The sequence below is a fragment of the Thamnophis sirtalis genome, unplaced genomic scaffold, assembly GCF_051295495.1.
Source record: "Thamnophis sirtalis isolate CommonGarterSnake01/CBP01778 unplaced genomic scaffold, rThaSir2_p1.2 scaffold_2, whole genome shotgun sequence".
Lineage (NCBI taxonomy): Eukaryota > Metazoa > Chordata > Lepidosauria > Squamata > Natricidae > Thamnophis > Thamnophis sirtalis.
The window spans coordinates 3009634-3015633 of record NW_028261382.1 but is presented as its reverse complement, the minus strand read 5'-3'; the positions used below and the strand labels follow the sequence as shown (position 1 = coordinate 3015633).

Sequence of the window (6000 nt, the reverse complement as noted above, 5' to 3'; positions counted from 1 at the left end):
GCAGCTATGCATCAATGCATCGATGCATTGATTCATCTGTCTGTCTGTCTATCTGTCTGTCTGTCTGTCTGTTTATCTATCTATCTATCTATCTATCTATCTATCTATCTATCTATCTATCTATCTATCTATCTATCTATCTATCATCATATATATGTCATCTATCTCTATGTATCTATCATCTCTATCATCTCTATCTATCTTTCTATTTTTCTATCATCTATTATCTATCATCCATCCATCATCCATCCATCATCTATCTATCTATCTATCTATCTATCTATCTATCTATCTATCTATCTATCTATCTATCATCTATCATCTATCTATCTATCTATCTATCTATCTATCTATCTATCTATCTATCATCTCTCTCTCTCTTCTATCTATCTATCTATCTATCTATCTATCTATCTATCTATCTATCTATCTATCTATCTATCTATCTACCTACCTACCTACCTACCTACCTACCTACCTACCTACCTACCTACCTACCATCTATCATCTATCTATCATCTATCTCACTATTATCTATCAATCTCTCTCTCCTCTATCTGTATCTGTCTGTCTGTCTATCATCTATCTATCTATCTATCTATCTATCTATCTATCTATCTATCTATCTATCTATCTATCTATCTATCATATATATGTCATCTATCTCTATGTATCTATCATCTCTATCATCTCTATCTATCTTTCTATTTTTCTATCATCTATCTATCATCCATCCATCATCTATCTATCTATCTATCTATCTATCTATCTATCTATCTATCTATCTATCATCTATCATCTATCCATCCATCCATCCATCCTATAATCTACATCTAATCTCTAATCTTAGCTAATCTAATCTTCTACCATCTATTTATCTATCACCCATTTTTCCACTCATCCCTCTCTCTTTCTCCTATCGCCTAGAAATCTCTATCAGAGCCACACTGAGTGATCATGTCGCATCAGTCCGTCTAATTTTACTTCCCACGAAATCCCTTCTTTCAATTTTGCTGCCAAAGGAGACAAGTACCCTTTCAGGGGGCAGCAGATACTTTTAAGACAATCGTCAGGCCCCTAGGCAGTTTCTGGGACCAGACGGAGAATTCTGCTTCCCATTGATTTCTCTCTCTTTTCTCACTTGCAGAGTGCCCCGAAAATGAAGTTATTGGCAGATGTAAGGTTTTCTCTACCTGACAATTTATGCCGTTGGTTCTCCAGGAAAGTGCTGACCTCAGCATTGAGGGACCATCCCTGGATAGACATGTTTCTATAAATAAACCTGCTTTCTTTTCTCTGACTGAAGGGATAAAGCTGTCGATTATTTTGACTTGCGTAGCTGGTTCTCTCTCCCAGCCTTCTCTCTTACTGGCTGGGTTAAAAACGACACGAAACCCTCCCCCGATTTAGATCCGGCATCCATCTTATTTTGTCTTCGGTTTCAGCAATGGGAAGCCTGCCTCTAAAACAGTCCGAGCTGGGATGACAATCATCGCAGATGTTTGCACAGCGCAGTAAATCAGCCGTGCCAAAACGGGTGCCTTTAGACTTGTTAGGATTATAGCTTCCAGAATTTCACAGCCGACGCACCCGAGACGTTTCAATAGCAGTAGACTTATATACCGCTTCATAGGCCTTTCAGGCCTCTCTAAGCGGTTTACAGAGAGTCAGCATATGCCCCCAACAATCTGGGTCCTCATTTTACCCACCTCGGAAGGATGGAAGGCTGAGTCAACCCTGAGCCGGTGAGATTTGAACCGCTGACCTGCTGATCTAGCAGTAGCCTGCAGTGCTGCATTTAACCACTGCGCCCCCTTGGTTTCAAGGGGGGACCCGACTGCGGCAAGCAACAGTGCACCGCGGTTTGGTTAATTATAGTTTGTTCCAGAGGTCTTCAAACTTGGCAACTTTAAGACATGTGGACGTCAACTCCCAGAATTCTCCAGCCAGCCGAGCCACATTCCCGGGGGGGGGGGGGGACCTGACTGCAGCAAGCAACGCTACACCATGGTTTGCTTAACTATAGTTTATACCAGAGGTCTTCAAACTTGGCAACTTTAAAGCTTTAAAGTTCTGCTGGCTGGAGAATTCTGGAAGTTGAAGTCCACAAGTCTTGAAGTTGCCAAGTTTGGTGACCCCTGATTTATACCATTCAACCCCCTCTTGGCTGAATTCACACAACCATCAGAGGGTCATCCCCATCCTGGCAATCCTAAACAGATATGGCTAAGATGTTGCACGAACAAGGCCATTTGCTCAACTTTTAGTTCCTGTCCTGTATCTTTTCCTCCAAGAAACAAGGTTGCGTTAAACTCAAACCCTCCACTAATTTGAAGGACCATTGATTTAAGTTTCCAAAATCTGGAAATTTTGGAAAATCATAAAGGAAATTTTGGAAAATCATAAAGGAAAGCCTTAAAGGACCCCTACGTGAGAAACGAAATTTCTTCAGGTGTGGCTCTTAAACCCACTGAATGGACCACAGAACAACATACCAAGAGTTTGAAGGAGCATGGAGAGCATTGAATCCAGTGTCCTGCCCAGGACATGAATCTACCACTACAGATGTAGGAGACGAGCAAGCAGAGTTGGTGGGCGGCGTTAAGGATGTCGTTGGCTTAGAGTTGTTGCGTTCCCAGAAATGACCCAAGTCCAACCTCTCTTGGATTCTGTTGATTCTTATCTAACACCAATTCAGTGCTGAACATTAGTTGACTATAGTCTTCTGCATGAGAACTCAACAGCTTCATTAGAATTCAGTGAAAGGTCCTGATTCTTTGCGCCTGACACATAGAGTTGCATTCTAGTTCAATGGCTTCCTTAAAGCCCCCCACCCCAACTCACAGTCAGAGAAAAGGATGCTGGAGTCATCCTGATAGGTTTTTTTTTTCTTTTTCCATTAAAGAACTAAATTTTGTTCTGCACTGAAACCTCTCTTTGTTCCCTCCAGAGAGCTGTCAAGCTGGGAAATTGCCGGAGAATAGCCAGCTCTGATGTTTGCTGTCTCACACACCGCCTTATCAAACTGACAGTTCACAAATTTTAATCTAGGATTCTGTACATATAGTACAAGCTGGAACCTGCTCCTGTCTCTTCTGAATGTCTTGGAGAAAGAGAGAGAGAGAGAAGGAGGGAGGGAGAGAGAGAGAAAGGGAAGGAGAGAGAAAGAGAGAGGGGGGGAGAAGAGAGAGAAAGAGGGAGGGAGAGAGAGAGAAAGAGAGAAATGGAGGGAAGGAGAGAGAAAGAGAGAGAGAGAGAGGGAGAGAGAAAGAGAGAGAGGGAAGAGAGAGAGAGGGAGAGAGAAAGAGAGCGAGAGAGAGAGCGAGAGAGCGGGGGGGGGGGTGCAGGCTCTGGAAAAAAGGGACCAATGATTGTCACAGGGCAAGAAGGATGAAACACTAGAAAAATCTACCACCTGACACATCCAGAGCCATCAAATCTACTCTCTGAATGCTGCACCTTGGCAGCCTTTTGTTGGAAATTTCTCCTTTTTTTAAAAAAAAATAATCATAATACAAGCCGATTTAAGATCTAACCTCCAGGACAGTGTTTCTCAATGGGACAACTTTAAGTTGGGTGGACTTCAACTGTGAGAAGTAGACTTTTTCCTCAAGTACAATATTTTAGATAAAGAAATGTGGGGCGTTGGAATGAGTAGAAGGCCATCAAGTTATTTTCCACGCTGAGCAGAAGAATCTAAAATCAAGTGATCTCCAAGTCAATTGTATCAACGAACACCCATGGATACATGCTCCAATGTGCAACAGAAAATTCCCACTTGGTCAAACCTTGGGTGGTCTATTTTCATTGTTCGGATACTCCCCACAAATATTTCATGTGTTGCTGGAAGAAATACAGGCAAACTCATACTCTGGACTTCAGCCATAACAGAATGCATTCCATTTCTTGGAAGACTTCTCACTCACCTAAGAAAGTGTAGGATGATCAGTTTCCAGAGATGCAATGCTGATCTTCCCCTCGCTGGTCCAATCATGCACTGAAAATTTAAAAGAAGGAGATATTTGAGACCGGCTGTCTCACAGAGAATTACATTCTCCGGGAGTAACTTTGGGCCGCTCGCACATTCCGACCAAGCCACCTCCAAGGTTCTAGTGGTGGAGCTTCAGTAGGAATAACTCTTTGGGTATATCACCTCGATGGTCCAGAGAAAAAGGCAAGCTATCACTAAAATGTATGGAATAAATCTGGTGATGTAATGGTCTGCGAGAATGACCTTGGGAGGCAGGGAAGAGAGCTGTAAACAGGACAGGCGTCACAGACCACAGCAAGGGGAATGGTGGGGGTGACATTTCAGAAGACGCCCTCCCCAGTTTTCTGAAGAGTAAAGGGGAAGAGGTAAGAAATATTTTCAGACTTGCAAAATTATGTTAATGTAACTTACAATATGGATAGAGTTAGTAAGGTAGAGTAGAGCAGAGCAGAGTTATGTAGATGGAAGGGAAGCAGGTGGAATCAAGAGAGGCATCAGCCTAGAATTGTTACATCTCCAAAGTCCAACACCTCTTGAATTCTGTTAACTCTTCCTTAGTGCCAATTTAGTGTTGGCCATTAGTTGATCCTTGAGTTACAGACAAAAGGGCGAATGACAAAACTGCGCCCGACTAAACCGCGGTGACAAAACCGTGTGTTCTAAAGCGTTCCGACGAATGAGCGCTGAATCGCGGCGACAAGAGCGCGGCGACAGAAGCGCGCTGTAAAACTAACCCTAACCCTAACCCTAACCAACCCTAAACGTAACCCTAACCCTAAACCTAACCTAACCCTAAACGTAACCCTAACCCTAAACGTAATGCTAACCCTAACCCTAAATGTAACGCTAAACCTAACACTAAACCTAATGCTAAACCTAACCCTAACCCTAACCCTAAACTTAACCCTAAACCTAACCCTTACCTTAACTTAAATCGCCCTTCTGCCGACACGCTGTTGTAAATCGCCCTTCTGTCGACGCGCTGTTGTCGACGCGCTGTTGTCGGCGCGTTGCTGACGTCGCGGTTTTAGCAACGCGGTTTAGTCGGGCGCGGTTTTGTCGTTCGCCCTTTTGTCGGGTCACGGATCCTTGTAAATATCCATGAGCAATAAATCACCTTAACTAGAAGGTAAGAGCCAAGGTGGCGCAGTGGTTAAATGCAGCACTGCAGGCTACTGCTAGATCAGCAGTTCAGCGGTTCAAATCTCACTGGCTCAGGGTTGACTCAGCCTTCCATCCTTCCGAGGTGGGTAAATGAGGACCCAGATTGTTGTTGGGGGCAATATGCTGACTCTGTAAACCGCTTAGAGAGGGCTGAAAGCCCTATGAAGCGGTATATAAGTCTACTGCTATTGCTATTGCTAGAACATATTGATTCTCATTCCTGACATGTCAATGCATATAGTTGTCCTTCTTATATGGCCAACTTTGCAGGAGCTAACAGGTAAGCAAGCAGGTGACCAGGATTACAACTTAGCAAAGAACAAACAGACATTGAACACTGTATAGCAAGGCTTAGCCGTTGCTAATTCTCATACAAGAAATGGCCAGCAGGGCATCTGCTGACAGGTTTGAACCAGCTCCAATTGTCACACCGATGACAGGAATAATTGAATACCTCCAGCGCAAGGCTATTAAGCCAATATCAACCGACGCTTTATATAATCCTACATAAAAGGATGCAGAAGGGAAGAGAACAGTTGAGGAGGAATATAATTGGAAACACAGCTTGAGAAAACCTTGCTGGCACGTGGAAGGAACACGCCAGCTTTAGTTCTCAGACAGATGGCATCAGCCGGGAGATTTCGTACACAGGTGACAAAAAGTTCCAGGCCTAACAACTCACATTTTCATGGGCATATTTCATGTTTTGGCAGAGGGCCAAGCTTTTCAAAAGTTCACCAAGCCTAGATCTAGCCTGACAAGGAACGTAGTCGAATCACGGCGGCCTAGATCTCCGGATGATACTTGGGTTGGTGCTTTGCAACCGTGATCACTTCAGTTCACCG

At 43.5% G+C, this 6000-nt stretch overlaps 1 protein-coding gene across 2 annotated transcripts in view; it reads right to left on the bottom strand.

The window, feature by feature from the left end:
• Positions 1-6000, bottom strand: part of LINGO1 (leucine rich repeat and Ig domain containing 1) — a 386153-nt gene that overhangs the window by 181428 nt on the left and 198725 nt on the right. The window contains exon 4 of one of the 2 annotated variants that reach the window (XR_015695411.1): positions 3925-3997. The exons of the other annotated variant lie outside the window; for it this stretch is intronic. The gene's annotated coding sequence lies outside the window, so the exon portion shown is untranslated. Of the gene's footprint in view, positions 1-3924; positions 3998-6000 lie in introns of those variants that run through there. 2 annotated transcript variants of the gene reach the window in all.